Source organism: Staurois parvus, unplaced genomic scaffold (assembly GCF_062004578.1).
Source record: "Staurois parvus isolate SC_StPar_1 unplaced genomic scaffold, SC_StPar_1.0 ptg000022l, whole genome shotgun sequence".
Taxonomy (NCBI): Eukaryota; Metazoa; Chordata; class Amphibia; order Anura; family Ranidae; genus Staurois; species Staurois parvus.
In genome coordinates, this window is record NW_028317818.1 from 1,092,778 (window position 1) to 1,110,206 (window position 17,429).

Genomic DNA, 17,429 nt, shown 5'->3' on the forward strand with positions numbered 1-17,429 from the left:
GTAAATTCAATGTTTTTAAAAAATTACCTTTCTTTTTGAAACTGCAGTTGCTGTCATTTTCTATAAAGTCAACGTCCATAATCGACTATTTGGAAAGCAGACCCTTGCATTTAATGTAAACTCCACTTTAGCATAAGATCCCTGCAGTTTACATAGGACACTTTCATTCCAAACAATTTTTTCTTTAACCTCTGTCAAGATTTTAGCTCTTTTTTTGGTCTCCCTTTGGGGAGATATCCCCTTACTTGCTTCCCTGGTTATCGCCATCAGGGCAAACAGTAGATAGGGTGAATCTTTTATACATGGAAACCAACTAATAGGCTTTAAAGTGGTTCTAAGGCTCAAGGCCTTTTACTTTCATGCATGCTATGAGCCCTGTTATGATCCAGTGATGTACACGACAGCCTCAGCTGTCCCAGGCCTCTGCCTCCTTCTTGGCTGAGACAGGCTTCCGCTGCTGTTAATTACAGCCAGTTGGTTAATGAGGAGTGAGAGGGGGCAGGGCCAAGCCATGGCTCCGTGTGCGAATGAACAGGCAGAGCAGTGGCTCGGGAATACGCCTGCTCGGGTGCCCCTATAGCAAGCTGCTTGCTATGGGGGTACACAACAGAAAGGAGTAAACATGCATACTGCAAAAACACAACAGAGATCAAGCAAAGTCAATTCACTAAATATAGAAAACAAAAACATTTGTAATTTTTTACATTCCTAAAATATGGACCATGTACCAGGAAATAAACAACAATGAGAGGAACTCTGTACTGGTAAGTTAAATGTATGCCCTTAGCTCAGGAACATAAATAGTATGCAACACTACACTAGACAGGGATCTTTCTGTGAATGAAGGCACACTAGAATGTTTTCTTAGTTTCACAATATTTCTCTGTGCTTTTATTCACAGAACAATCCCAATCTGGTGCAGTGCGAACCTGTGAAAATGGAAAATTACAATAAAACTCTACCCTAGTCATTTGTTAAGTAAAGTGGTTTCTTTTTTTTCTTTTAACTGAATTAACAGATTCTGAGATAAATACCACCCGAGTCATTTTTTGGCAAAAATTTGTGCTGTATTTATTTCTAAGGCTAGGTTCACACTAGCGCAAACCCTGCGAGCAGGTTGCGGGTTTCGATGCGATTCCCGCACCTGCATTGTGCTTCTCTTGCGAGACACATCTCATCCTGCAGTGTGATTGTGGTACGATCGCAGGTGCGGGAACCACACGGTCAAATAGACCATGCAGTTCCATGTGGATGTGCTTCAGAAAGGGAGCATACACCTTTTCCTTGCGTTTACCGTGGAAACAGCAGCCCTTTCCAGTGCCCGCACTAGTGTGAACAGGGCTTAAGTGAATTGTGCCTACGATAGGATGCAAGTACAGTTTAGAAATTAGACCTTTAGGGTCATGGGAATTAGGGATGATAGTTTAAAGGCAAATGAGATATTGGTATTAGTAGAATTACAGAACTGTGTGTCTAGCCCATAAAGAATCAGGAAAAAAAAAAAAACAGTCAAACTTTTCCATAACTGTATTAAATTACACAAAATTCCACCGTAGTGAATTATGCGCTCTCCAAAATGGACTTCTTTAGAATAGCGTGCAAGTTAGAGGGCCTCTAAAAAGCCAGCTTATTAGGTTTTATCAGTTATACTTTTATCAGAGCTGGTGAATTTGTTTAAATTGAGGACAGTACTATGTCAGAATAAAGCCCCTAACTCAAAACTGCTTCCATGTTTTTTCTTTTTTTGTTTTTAGAAGCTCAAATAAAGTGCTCTCATGCCTCCCTCCCCCTTATTCCAAAACTTTTTATAACTTAGTATTTAGTACAGGACACAGGCTTGATTTTCAAAGACCCTGGGTCTGGTACATTCAGGTGACTGGACAAAACATTTGAGGCCATGCCCCCTGGGCATTCCACTATAACCCTTCCCCATTCCTCAGTTTTTTGTTAGTGTTCTAGGGTGCTGAATTTTTTTTTCTGCCCTGCAGAGAAATCATCCTTCTCCAACTAGATTATTTTACTTTGGTATCTTAAGGAAACAACTCACTGAATAGAAACAGTGCATCCAGATCAGTGCAACCTTGCTAAAACGTTGGAAGCAGTACCTGGAACCCACATTGTGCAAAGGGTCTATAAGGTTGCTTTGGGTACTGGATTCTGTTTTGGTGCCCACCATGGCACTGGGTGCACCGTGTTCACAGCCCCAGGGCAATGTCTATGGAACCCACTTAAACTCAAAAAAAGCTCAGCACCACTGGACTTCCTTTTCTTTATGGACATCCAATCATGGCGCAAATAGGCAACCCCACAACTGTGGCCTACATCAATCACCAGGGGGTACAGAAATCATGCAGCCATGCAGGAAGCAATACCAATTATCTCATGGGCATAGAAACACTATCCAGTGCTCTCTGCTGCTCACATCCCCCAGGACTGGACAACTGGAAGGCAGATTACTCAATCATCACTGACTGTACCAATAGGAATGGACTTTTCACCACATCTTCAATCTGATATGTCAGAGATGGGGAGGACTCCAGATGTAGATATCCTGGCCTCCATTATTAAAAAGTTACACCTGTTTTGTGTCCAGTACCAGGAATCCTCTAGCACCAGTACGGCTTCTTCTGTAAATTTCCTGAACTCCGTCCAGGCTAATTTATGTCTGTCTGTGAATTCTGCCTTTAATGCTCTGCAAAATAGAGCAAGTGAAGAAACCAGTGATTCTCATTGCACCAGACTTACCCAGAAGAATGTGATACACAGACACACTCAGACTTCTGGGAAACTATCCCTGGACTTTTCCAAACAGGCCAGAACTGCTGTTTTAGGACCCCCTGTTCCATCCGGCTTCTCAGTCACTGGCTGCAACTGGGACTTTACAAGCCAAGGTCTTGAGGGGAAAAGGGTTTCTGATTCGGTTATTACCATATTGCTAAAAGTAAAAAAAAAGCCACTACTTCATACTTGGATATCCTTCTTTGCCTGGTGTGAAACACAGGAGCTTCAACCCCAGAATACTCTGTGCCATGCATTCTGGGCTTTTTTTAAAAAAAAAAAAACAAAAAAAAAAAAAACAAATCGGGACTTGACCAGAACTTAGCCTTAAGTATTCTTAAGAGACAAGTTTCAACTTTTTTCATTCTTTTCCAAAAACATCTGGCACCCCTGGAAGAAACTTTTATGTTAAAGTATTTTTTGGATCAAAGATCCCCTAAAGTTTAAAGGCTCCCTTGGGACCTCAATTTGGTTCTCTCTGCCGTGCAGAAACCACTCTTTGAACCAGTCAGGGCACCTGCTTCAGACAACTTCTCCTGCAAGGTACTTTTCCTGGTGATCATCAGGTCTGTCAGGTTTCCAAGTTAGTGGCTCTCTGTGAAGAATGAGGAATGGCTCATTCACAAAAGATATTTACACTGTCCGGACAAGGTAAGAGCCATTGCAGTGCATCTCAATGTTACACCTTTTTTGGGGAAGGCTGACTTCCTTTTTGTCTACCCCTCAGGACACCCTGCTTCAAGATCCACCATTGCTAGGTAGATAAGACAGCTTATCTCAAAAGATTACACCCTAAAGGATAAAGTACCCCTGCACTAAAATGTGCTCAATCAAGAGTGGTAGGAATTTCCTGGATATTCTGATGTCCAAGTCTGTTAGCCATCTTTGTAAGGATGGCACCTGCTCTTATGTTTATACATTTTCCAAATTGTACCAGGTGGATGTCCAATCCTCTGCAGATGCAGCTTTCAGCTTTGGACTGTGAAAATTTGAGGATCAAAGCATGTAACGGCAGCTATAACTGAAGGGAAAAGAAGAGGATTGTTGCAGGAGAGAGCACAAATTTTTTGACCTGCTTAGAAATAAGGTCTCATGTAAATCTGGTGTGCCTTTTTTTGGAGATCTTAAAGTAGAACTAATTCAAAACGTTTTATTTCTTCATTTTTTTTTTCCCTCTGTCCCTTCACTTTCTGTCCTATAGCCTTGTATATTAATGGAATCTCTTGAGGACTCCGAGGTCACCAGAACTAGTGTCCCAACACTTTTTGGGGGGACAACCCAAAACTTTGGATTTTCTTTATTTTCACTTACGATGATAAAGGTAAACAGGACAAATCGAGAGCTGGAGTCTCCTTATTGGGGGGGGGGGGGGGGGGGGGCACAGACAGGAAAAAAAATTACAGGGGTTCTCCCTGGTCACTATGCAAAACTTAAAAAAAAAAAAAAAAAGTTTTGCTTGTTTACGGTTTAGGTGGCATTCCCTCAAAAGCTTTGCCGGGGTCCAATCACCTTAAGAAGGTACCAGTCTATAAATGCAGCATCTATGAATATCAAAAGGTGTGTCCTGTATCATATTCAAAGATATGGAATATCTTTTCTTAAAATTCCTCTACATATATTTCTTGCTATTATCATACCCTACCACCAAAGAAGAACTGAAGATAAATTCTCCTGTTCCTGATGCTCACAGCGAAACCACATGTATATTATTTGTTCTCTAACCCTGACCTAGATCAAATCCTGATATACCTTCTTTTTTTTTTTTTTTTTATTTACCCCCCTTCCTGACCAGGCCATTTTTTGCGCTACGGCACGGTGTTACTTTAACTGACAATTGTGCGGTCATACAACACAGCACCCAAATTAAATTTACATCCTTTTGTTATTTGATCGCCTGTGTTTTTTTTTTGTGCTATGAAAAAAAAAAAAAGACCGACAATTTTGAGGGAAAAAAAAACATTATTTTTGACTTTAAAATTTCTTTACTGGACATGTTTAATAGCAAAAAGTCAAGTCAAGTTAGGACAAAATGTATTCTGCTACATGTCTCTGCTAAAAAAAAAAAAAAAAAAATCCCAATATGTGTAAATTAATTGGGTTACGTGAAGGTTATAACGTTTACAAATGTCAGTATATATACTGGGATGGGTTTTTTTTTTACTAGTAATGGCAGCAATCAGCAACTTATAGTGGGACTGCGGCGGACATTCTGACACTGGTGGGAACTGACTTGGTGTCACTGACATCCCCGGTGACACCAATACAGCGACCAGTGCTAAAAAAAAAAAAAAAAATTTGCACTGACACTGTACTAATGGCACTGAGCAGGAAGTAGTTAACATGAGGGGCGATCAAAGGGTTAACTATGTGCAGGAAGTGGTTTACTAGGGGGCACTGTTAGTAAACAAAACAGTTCTCCCCGCTGGAGATCCTCAGAAGTCACTGGGCACCAGCGAGTAATCACCGTCCAGAACCCGGTGATTGACAGCTGTGGCCACGAATGGCGGCGTGGGTAGGGCTCACGTGCACCCCTTACATGGAAATGCATAATCAAGTATATATACACGTGATTTTGCGCACCCATGCCGTCCTGTAGCAGTATTTCTGGAAGCGGTTAAACTACGTCTCATGTTTACAGTCTCATCTAGCAAAGATAAAAATATTCTTTGTCCCCAGTAAAAAAAAAATAAATAAAAAATCCCATGACAGAGGGGCAAACTGTTCAGTAACTGATCACTGTGATAGCCAGTCCTGCTTCTGGATTATTACCAAGAGGCCTGGGGCTCTTGCCAAGTGCTGTCTGTGCTGGGAGCACACTATGCTACAAGTACAAACTTAGCCGTGGCTATATCTAGCCTTATGGAATCCAGCACAATTGTTACGCACAATTGACACACACACAGTTTTATATGTCCCTTGTCAGCGCCATATAAACTTGAGGTAGCCTCTGCATGTTCCAGCAGCGCCACTTCCTGTGCTCTTCCAGAAACAAAATGTAGTCACTTCCTGTGCTGTTTCAGAAAAATTTAGTCATGTGGCATGCTGCTGAAGCTTCCATTGATTGGCTGAGGTGTAAAATGTACATTGTGACCCCATAAGTCAATCAGAGTAAGCCTTTCATTAAAAATAGAAAGGCTTCCTGTGAACGACTGAGCAGTGCTCAACCTTAGTCTATTTTTTTGTGCACCAGGAACAGAGCAGGAAGTCCCCATACCGCTGTCAGATCACAGCGCTTCAACCACTTGACCTCTGGAAGGTTTTACCCCCTTCATGATCAGGTCATTGTTTGTCATTTAGCACTGTGCTACTTTATCTGGTAATTGCACAGTCATGCAATACAGTACCCAAATGACATCTATATATTTTTTGCACACAAATAGAGTTTTCTTTTGGTGGTATTTGATCACCACTAAATATTTTACGTTCTGCTATAAAACGTTTTTTTTTGTTTTTTTTTTAAATCAAAATTTTCTTCATAAAAGTTAAAATGTATTCTGCTACATGTCTTTGGTAAAAAAAAAAACAATCCCAATAAGTGTATATTGATTGGTTTGTGTGAAAGTTATAGCATCTACAAACTATGAATATACATATATATACACGCATTGGATATAAAAATTCTACACACCCCTGTTAAATGTCAGCTTTTTGTGATGTAAAAAAAAAATGAGGAAGATAAATAATTTCAGAAAATTTCCCACCTTTAATGGAACCTATAAACTGAGTTGAACAACAAACTGAAATCTTTTAGGTGGAGGGAAGTAAAAATAAAAAAAACTAAAATAATGTGGTTGCATAAGTGTGCACACCCTTAAACTAATACTTTGTTGAAGCACCTTTTGATTTGATTCCAGCACTCAGTAATTTTGGGTATATGTCTATCAGCATGGCACATCTTGACTTGGCAAGATTTGCCCACTCTTCCTCGCAAAAACATTCCAAATCTGTCAGATTGCGAGGGCATCTCCTGTGCCCAGCCCTCTTCAGATCACCCCACAGATTTTTGATCAGATTCGGGTCTGGGCCATTCCAAAGCTTGAATAGTCTTCTGGTGAAGCCATTCCTTTGATGATTTGGATGTCTGCTTTGGGTCATTGTCATGCTGAAAGATGAAGTTCCTCTTCATGTTCAGCTTTCTAGCAGAAGCCTGAAAGGTTTTGTGCCAATATTGACTGGTATTTGGAACTGTTCATAACTCCCTCTACCTCGACTAAGGCCCCAGTTCCAGCTGAAAAACAGCCCCAAAGCATGATGCTGCCACATTTCACTGTGGGTATGATGTTATTTTGGGGATGTGCAGTTGTTTTTTCACTAAACAGATCTTTTGGACAAAAAGTTCAACCTTGGTTTCATCATCAGACCATAACACATTTTCCCACATACTTTCGGGAGACCTCATGTGTTTTTGTAATATTTAGCCAGGCTTGGATGTTTTTCTTCCTAAGAAAAAGCTTCCGTCTTGCCACTCTACACCATAACCCAGACATATGAAGAACATATTGTTGTCACATGTACCACACTGCCAGTACTTCCCAGATATTCCTGCAGTTCCTTTAATTTTGCTGTAGGCCTCTTGGCAGCCTCCCAGACCAGTTTTCTTCTCATCTTTTCATCAACTTTGGAGGGACGTCCAGTTGTTGGTAATGTCAATGTTGTGCCATATTTTCTCCACTTGATGACTGTGTTCACTGCGTTCCATGGTACATCTAAATGCCTTGGAAATTCTTTTGTACCCTTCTCCTGACTGATACCTCTCAACAATGAGATCCCTCTGATGCTTTGGAAGCTCTCTGCGGACCATGGCTTTTGCTGTAGGATGCGACTAAGAAAATGTCAGGAAAGACCTACTAGAACAGCTGAACTTTATTTGGGGTTAACCAGAGGCACTTTAAATGATGGCAGGTGTGTACTGACTACTATTGAACATGATTTTGAATGTGATTGCTTAATTCAGAACACAGCCAGATCCCCAGTTATAAGAAGGTGTGCACAACCACATTATTTTAGATTTTTATGTTTGCTTCCCCTCCCTAAAAGATTTGTTTGTTTTTCAACTGAGTGGTACAGTTTATATGTCACATTAAAAGGTGGAAAAACTTCTGAAATTATTTATCTTTGTCTTTTTTTTTTACATCACAGAAACTGGACATTTTAACAGGGGTATGTAGACTTTTTATAGTGTGTGTGTGTGCACACACAATATATATATATATATATATATATATATATATATATATATATATATATATATTTTTTTTTTTATAGTTTTTTTTTTTCCTTTATACTAGTAATGGCGGTCATCAGCGACTTATAATGGGACTATGAAAGTGCAGTGGGCAATGTGACACTAAGGTTACAAGGTCACTGTACTAATGACACTGGCTGGGAAGGTGTTAACATCTTGGGTAATCAAGGCATTAAGTGTGTGCCTAACAAGTGTTAATACGTGTAAGGTGTGCTGCTTTTTACTAAAAATCTATTTGTTCCTCATCCCGTAGGAGTTGCCTGGCCACAGTAGACCGCGGGTGGGTGGTCCTAAAGTGAATATACTGGATGTAGTGAATGGTACATACAGTTTAAACACTGTGGACAGCAGCCATTAGTATTAGTAAGGCCTTGTTCATGCTATACTTGCAGAAAAACTGATGCACAGATTTCACTTGCACAAACATGAGTTTGATACATGTTGCAGATTCCTGCGCAGAAAGAAATCTACACGTGTTACCGGTGTTTTGGTGTGAACAGGGCACATTGATTTTGTTGTGCCCTTGCAGGACGCATGCAGAAAAACTGACATCTCTGCACCATGGTGTAAACCAGACCTAAAGGAAATATGTTTGTTTTGAGCAAAGGTGGCCAAAGCTAAGTGAAATGAAACCTGGAACTAGGCTTTAAAAGCAGAAAACTCTGAACTGCCATTCCACTGCTCAATGCACCTGTCTTGTAAGTCAGTGACAGCAATCTCACTACACAAAATGAAAACCAAATCATTGAAAGGGCAATAAAAAAAAAAAAGAAGAAGATGTTTTTCCTAATAGAGAATAGTAGCCATCCAGTAGTGTCTGCGGCTAGGTAGGATGTTAACTTTACTTTTAAAACAGTAAGAGTCAAAGTATCTCTTGAGAGAATGCATCTTCCTTCCTACAAAAACATTCCATACATCGCTGCAATACATGCGCACATCCTCAGTTTTTACCAATTAAAAAACACAAGTAAATGGGGGGGGGGGGGTGGGAAATTAAATAAATATTAGAAGAAGAAAAAAAAAAAAAAAAAAAAATTATATATATATCTATATATATCTATATCTATATCTATATCTATATCTATATATCTATATATCTATATATCTATATATCTATATATCTATATATCTATATATCTATATCTATATCTATATCTATATCTATATCTATATCTATATCTATATATATATCTATATCTGTCCCCCCCATCTAGCAATCATGAGAGCGGATAATGCTGCCTCTGCTGCACGGACATTGCAAGCACAGTTGTCAAGCCTGCCAGAGCAACCCCTAGTGGAGAGGCAGCATTATCAGATCACAAGAAATTAGCAACTTTTGCACTCGCCCTCATTGCCACCACTGACATCTTTGCCCAGCCTTCTTCTAGGGTCGTCATCTTCAGCCATCTTGTTTGGCCGCTCATTGAGGAACATAACTTTTGTGCATGAAGTTAAACTGCCAGCACCCAACATAGTACACAAAAGCAGTGCGCAGGCACAATTCAGTGTACAATTAGAAGAACACTGCTTGCAGGTAAAGCATAAGCTTTTATGACAAATGGCACAGTTTTTCCTGTAATTAACCACTTCCAGACCGGACACTTTTACCCCCTTCCTGACCAGGGCAATTTTCAGCTTTCAGCGCTATCACACTTTGAATGACAATTACGCAGTCATGCAACACTGTACCCAAACTAATTTTTTACCTTTTTTTGAGACAGATAAAGCTTTATTTTGGTGGTATTTATTCACCGCTGGGATTTTTATTTTTTTTGCTATGTAAATGAAAAAGTCCAAAAATTTTGAACAAGTGTTTTTTTTATAAAATTTTGCAAATAAATAATATTTCATCATAAATCTTTGCCAAAATTTATTCCGTTATCTTTTTAGTTAAAAAAAAAAAAAAAGTTTATAACCAAAAATTATAATTTTTAAACATTTTTATATATTATTTTTTATTTATTTATTTTTTTTACATACTGTCACCCTAGCAGTACAGTGTCACCATTTGGACACTGTACTACTTGTGGGGGGTGATGTAGACTTTTTTTTTTTTTTTTACATCGATTGCTTTTACACCCATATAGGATGTAAAAGCAATCATTTCTCTCTCTGTGTGCATTCCTGCACTCATTGAGAAGTACTGAGTGAGCTGTGATTGGTCACAGATTGTCACATGGTACAAGGCTGTTGTGAATAGCCTTGTACCATGTGACCTCTGTGATCATTCACAGATTTCACACGTAGTAAGCAGTGATGTCAGAAGTGACATCTTGCTTACTACTTTGCATGTGATCACTGATTGGCCAATCAGTGATCACATGATCCGACGATCGGTGTTTCACTGTGTCCGGAGGACACAGCGGGCAACGGGTCGCGGTGCTGCGCGCTCCCAGGGAGCGCGCACAAGCAGGGTGCGGGGAGGCCGTTCATAAACGGCCACCCGACCCTGCAGTGCCACCGTCTGGCCGTTTATATGCAACGGCCGGACGGGAGATGGTTAAATCTTACCTGCCAGCAAATATTTTAAAGCTGCTTTAAATTCAAAACCAAAAATTTAATATATTGCAGCATTCCCATCATTAGATGTGGTGGCTGCATTATTTTTTCAGGCATTTGTTTTCACCTGGTGCTCTGGCCAGTAACACACCTCCTGTGTTAGAGTATCCCCACTCTGGATGAAGGATCACAGCAGACAGCAAAATTGTCGGGGGGAGATAATTAAATTAAAAGTCCAGCTCACACTTTACAATCACTTACAGCAAACAGTATTTTTCCTTTTTGGGGTAAAGATTTTACATAAATAAAAGCAGACCACTGTAAGCACCCCTGCCAGTAGCAAATGGTTCATCCCATTCCAGTAAACTGATACATCTGGAAAAGATCTTGTTTTGAAAAAGACAGGATTAGTGGCTAGATCACCAGAGGGAAATTGTTTTCTTTTTTAGGCTCTCTAACGCAGACATCATATCTAAGAATTGTTAAGCTGCAATATGATAAATGTTGGCTTTTAAAAAGTTGAATGCTGCTTTAAAAATTTAGTTCCACCTAAAGACAGCTTGCACAGTTTCAAATAGACTCAGTCATTATAGAGCTTATGCAGGATTGTGACGGGCCCTAAAATTTCAAATATATTACTACTGTCTTTTTTGTCTACATTCCTAGGATTGACATGACTGATAAATGTTTCTATGGTTTTATCCACTGTACATTAAAGTGGTTCTAAAACCTAATTTTTTTTACCATAATGCATTCAGGAATGCTTCCACATTACTGGCACAATAGTCTAGAAAAGTGTGATGCTTCACAAGGGGACCACTTTTGAAAGTGACACCAGCTGCTAGTGTAAAGGCAAGCATTTTTTTTCCTTTATAGAACATGAAATTGTTATAATTTCATACCTAGGGTAACTATATTTGCTTATTTCATACTTCCCGGACTCACTTTGCCATCATCAAATGATTCATTTAGCCAGAATCCTGAACTTGTGTAAACATAGCAAGTCCAAATGCTGGGGCGACTCTAGAGCAAGCAACGTCGCCTTTCCCACTCCCACTGCATTTGCCTATGTTGCCTTGACATTTCCTCAGGAAAGCTACATGCTCCCTTATTTGTTTGCATGGGGGAGAGATCTAGGGTTTCGATTTTCCCAACAGCAATAAAATTATTTTTTTGCGCATTTGTCCTTGATTTCATCCAGACTGCAAGAAGCAGAATACAAACTGTTAACCAGATGGTACAGGGTCCCTACCAAGTTACACAAAATGTTCCCAGAGGTATCTTCCAACTGTCGGAGATGCAGAAACAAAGAGCACCCCATTTCATATATTTTGGACGTGACTGGGGATCTGCCCTTTCTAGTCCAGAGTTTGTACTCAGATACCTGACCTGACTTGACTACACAGCAGCCTGCCTTTTTCATTTAAATACTTCCTCAAAGTGGAAAAACACAGGCAAGTTGCGTTTTAGCCTGCAAAACTTTATATTCCAAACTGGCATCAGGGATACAGGTCATCCATGACTTTCTCTTTTAAATAAGAGAGCAGTAGTAACCACTCTCCACTCCTTTCTGGACATGGCACTTCATTTTATACAATAACATACTTTTGGAAGCATTTGAGAACATTCTCATCAGTCCACTAAAAGGACAAGCAGACCCTCTCAACCTTATTAATTGAATACATAAGCCAGTTTCAGTGTCCTCATGCAACGGTCATACGCAAATGCACATTTCTTTCTATTTTGCTCTGAACCATCCAAACCTCAGTTTATATTTCATTATAAGATAAACAGAACCACCAGAGTAAAAACATTTTTACCCATATGTAATAAATAGCACCATTTTAAGCCCAAACATCACTATATTAGAAGGTAAAGGAAGGCAACAAGACATGCTACCTCTCCTAGGTGAGACACCCCTCATTTATATTTTTCAAAAGTTAGAGTAACCTCTGGTATTCAGACATTATTACCTATAGAAAACTGTACCAGTGATATGGTCAAACACAATGGCATCCCATTGGCCACATCCTAGACCTGGTGATTGGCCAAATAATTCTGTCAACACCCCACTCCAGGTCCAGAAAAGAGGGACTGCAACCACACTAGACAGCTTTCCTTTTGTACTTCAAAGAATAAAAAAATACTTATTGTTCAGCAACCCATTTTGTTTTCTGTTGCATTGCTTTTTTCCTGTAAATATTTTGTTTGCACCCGCTTTCAGAATACAATAGTGCAGCGGGTAGGATTCCCCGATCCACCTCGCTTAGCGATATCAAGGTCATCTATGGCCTGCTTTTTACTATGGCATTTTTGAATAAACAGTCAACCCTGAAGGGCTAAGATACAGCTGCCGCAGTGTATGCTTACTAGCAGCCACAGCTCTATCACACAGCCACGCAAGTTCTGACTGTTCATTCATAAATACAAGCCAAACAGTAGACAGCACTGCAGGACTGACCTGAAAATCTGTAGCTGCTAGCAAACACACCGAGCGACAGTGCTGACTGACGTTTAGCTTGTTTTTGTGAATGGAGCGGACTTCACCCCCTGCTGTGCTGAACTGTGGAACTCAACTCCAGCATGCACCTGTTGCTAGATAGATAACTGCCAGCCAACCTTTGTTAAAGTGATTTCCAGGGTTACAGTCTCCAAATAGTTCAATTGGGCCAAGCTCGCCCAAACTATCTTGTACATTAAGTGCACCAGCTGGATGCGCTGTATAAACTGTAACCTCAGCCCCACAAACACATTCCACACACCACAGAGTTGTGTTCCATTAGTGAGATAAGAACTTCTTGTCTGAAACCCCAGGGGAAAAAAAAAAACCCACGACATTGCCTAGCCATTCATAGGCAGCTTTTGTATACTCTGAATTAATGAGTTGGAAATCAAGATGCCACCCCAGCCAATCAGAGGAACCTTTTTATTTATTCAGAGAATACAAAGCTGCCCATGAATGGCTGTAGCCGCTTAGCCCAACTTTTATTCTGGTTTGAGACTAGGTTCTTGTCTTACCCCTGAAACACAAAGGTTGTATATTATATGTAGCCAAAGCTACATACAGTTTATACAGCATGCTCAGAGATCGCACCTGTTCGTGTAGAAAATAGTTTGTTTGGGCCATCCTGGCTCAAACAAATTAGTTAGAGACAGTAATCCTGGCTAGCAGCTGTAAGGCTTAGTCTCCTTAGTAGTGTGGAGAGACTACAGTGAAAATGGGGAAACAGTAGGTGAGCTGTCTGACCGCACTGCTCAGGGCTTAGAACGGATCCGAACAAGATGAGGTGCTATAGGCACTTGGTCCCTTCAGGATTTAAAAAGAAAAGAATGCGTATCCTTTACCAGAACAACCATGACCTTGGACTGGAGGATCTACCACAGGCAAGAGACTTTATAATTAAACATCATTGCAAAGGGGTTCCGCACAAGATGGCAGGTCCTCCTTCAAATCCTGAGGGCACAGAAAGGGTGGTGGGTGTTACTTCAGTGTGGCTGAGAAAAAAAGTGAGTATTATTGGAGACACAAAACCCTTACAAAATGTAAGCCAGGAAGTCCAAGTATTAGGAAAGCCCTGGGATAATCAGAGACTTCTGCATTTTGTCTAGGTTCAAATTTTATATGGGGATGTGACTGCTATCCCTGGCCTGTGCTCCCACATCACTATTTTAGGTGTTTGTCTTATGGCCTCACTGACACCTCACATACATCCCCCTTTCCAACTACATGCGAGTTACAGGCAGGCATGGAGGGCAATGTTATCTCTGCCCTCGCAGTGTTTTCCTGTAGGCCTTCTTGTTCTTCCTCTCTAGGATGTGCTACAGTGAGAGAAGCAGCATGGGCTGAGAGTAGATCTTCCAGTGTGGCAATTTCCGTGTCATTTCCACTGACACAGTTTGGGACTTGCAGAGGAAGGCAGAATAGTGCCTTTTTCAGAAGGAAGAATAGTGCGCCAACAATGCAGCATAATTTCTGCCATTGACTCAAACAATGGGCCATTATTCCTCTCACTGACAGCAGTGATGAGGCTCGATTCCCGCCCACTGAAACCAACATTGGGGCACTATACCTCCCACCAACACCAATGATCGGGTGCCATTTCTCCCACTGATATCAACAATAGGGCACTAGCCCTTCCCCCCCCAATACCAAAGAGGGGGCACTCCATACTCCTACTGGCCATAGTCCAGCCCCTAAAGTCTGAAAGATAGTAAATTGGCCCTTTGTTTATAAAGTTTGGAGACCCCTGGCTTACAGCATGAGTGGGTATAAAATGTGACTACACTATATATTCCAACTTTGTTTAATCGGGGTATTCCACTCACATTTGACCTATACATTGGATGTTTTTGATTTAGGTACCCTTGAACTAGGTTATGGTGCACATGGACCTGGCGCTCCTTCATCCTTCATTCAAGCTGAGGTAAACTGACAACCCCCACAACACGATGTTGTCCTAATGTTGATATTCGGATGTGTAAATCATACCATCCTAATTCCAAAAAATGATACAATGATTTGAAAATATAAATCCATATTTTATTTACAACAGAAAACATATCAAAATGTGTAAACTCTGAAAATGTACCATTTTAAGAATAAAATAAGGTAATTTTGAAACGGATAGCAGCAACACATCTCAAAAAAGTTGAGAAAGGGTCATGTTTACCACAGTGTTGAATCCTCTTGACACTATTCTGTAAATGTCTGAGAACTGAGGAGATCAGTTGCTTAAGTTTAGGAGTTTCTGCTATGAAGCTATGCTATCATAGATGCAGTATGTAGTTTGGCACTGTTCTGCTGAAATATTCAAGGTCTTCCCTGAAAATGATGTCTGGATAGCAGCATATGCTACTCTAAAACCAGGATCTCTCTCTCTAGCCATCTCTTTCAGCATTGATGGCCTCTTTCCAGATGTACAAGCTGCCCATTCCATACACACTAATTCACCCCTATACCATCATAGATGCAGGCTATTGAAAGGAACGCTGCAAGCCGAAAAGGTACCTCTCTTTAATCCAGAGGATGCAGAGCTCATGGTTGCAAAAAAGAATCACAAAACAATAGCGCAGCACTAAAATAAATTAAAATGTATGTGCAATACAATAGTGCAATGCAAATATATCAAACTCTTGAGAGTCACCACAAAAAAATAAAAAAGGAACTCACATGTGAAGCCAAAAACTGAATTCAGTGGTCATTAAGGAAAATAAACAGATGTGGATGTCACCAAAAATCTCACAGCACCTCGATGTACAACAAAGGGAGGCTTACCAGAATCATATGACCCCCAATTAAGAGTGGTCAACCAGCACTTGTGTATCAATCCAAGATATCCAGCTTTCCTCAAAACCACGTCAAAAGATGGTACTGTTGTGTTATATCAGATCATTGTGCATATACATTCAGTTAGGCATAGTATCATGAAAAAGAAAAAAAAAAACAAAAATGTAGGCACTCCATAGTGTAATCCAGATTAAAACACCAATGTAATGTGGTAAATGCACTTACAAGGAAAAGATGACAATCAGGCACATAATATCATAAAAACAACGCTTATTCCAAAATCCAGGATGGCTACAGCAGGATTATGTATACGTAGTGGCGCGTTTTCCGTCTCTGCCCTACTAGTTTTGTCAAAGATTACATCATCCTTTGCTGTACACCAAGGTGATGTGTGGTTCATCAAGAAGTTTTACTGGCATTTGACATCCACATCGGTCATTTCCCTCATAATCGAAGAACGACTGAAGTCAGTTTTTGGCTTCACATTTGGATTCCTTTATTTTTTCAGTTTGTGGTGACACAGAAGAGTTTGAAATATTTGCATTGCACTATTGGATTGCACATACATTAAACATTTTTTTGAGCACTGCACTATTGTTGTGTGATGGTTATTATATGATGTATTATGGTATGATGCTAACTGCTGTTTTTTGACACCCAACGGAGTCCTAGTGCATTTTTTGTCTCATTTACTTGCAAAAAAGAATGTCAAATTTCTATTTGTCTGACCACAGAATTGTTTTCTCTGGGCCAAAGTGCTTTCAAAATGGTATGTTGCAAAGTGGAAGACCATCAGCATTTCCAGATCATGTTCAGATATAGCTTCCTTGCATAATATAAAACTTTACCTTGCTTTTTTGAATAGTACACCGATCTGTGTTCACAGACAGTGATTTCTAGACGTATCCCTCAGCCCATGCAATGATGTTCATCACAGAATCATGTGGCTTCTAATGGTGCCGTCTGAGGGCCTGAAGATCACAGGCATATTGTGTTTAAGCCTTTTCCATTGCACAAAGATTCCTCTAGATTCTTAGAATCTTGATATTATGTACTGTATACGAGTCCTTGCTATTTTATGTTGAACATTATTCTGAAATTGTTTGGCAATTCTTAGATGCATCTTTACTTCTGAGACATGGACTCTCTAAGAAGTTTTTGTTTTTTTTTTCTTAGACATGTTACTGACCTGTTGCCAATTAATTTTTTGCAAAATGTTCTTCCAGCACTTCATTGTTAGTACCACATATTTTGCAAGCTTTTTCAATCCTTTCTCAGCTTAGAGACGTGTTACTTCCATCAAATTTCAAAGATACCTTTTTTCGCTCTTAAAATTGTACACTCTCAGTTTAACATTCAGTACGTATTATTGTGAAAAAATATGGGTTCATGAGATCTGAAATCATTGCATTCTGTTTTTAATGTAGATTTTACACGTCAGAAAGAAGGGAGAGGGGGAAAAAAAAAAAAAGTGCCTTCCAAGTGCAGTACAGAGTGATATTTAATGGACTTTAGTAAAAATAATTACAAGATAAAAATTGAGATAGCCTATCAGACACAGTAGGGGGTATACTGCCAATGCCGCTATTCGTACGTCTCCTGGTTGCGAGATGCGGTCAC

At 39.9% G+C, this 17,429-nt stretch overlaps 1 protein-coding gene across 3 annotated transcripts in view; it reads right to left on the reverse strand.

Annotated features, from left to right (window-relative positions):
- LOC149472138 (ubiquitin carboxyl-terminal hydrolase 22-A) overlaps window positions 1-17,429 on the reverse strand; it is a 154,158-nt gene that overhangs the window by 104,719 nt on the left and 32,010 nt on the right. The window lies entirely within an intron of this gene.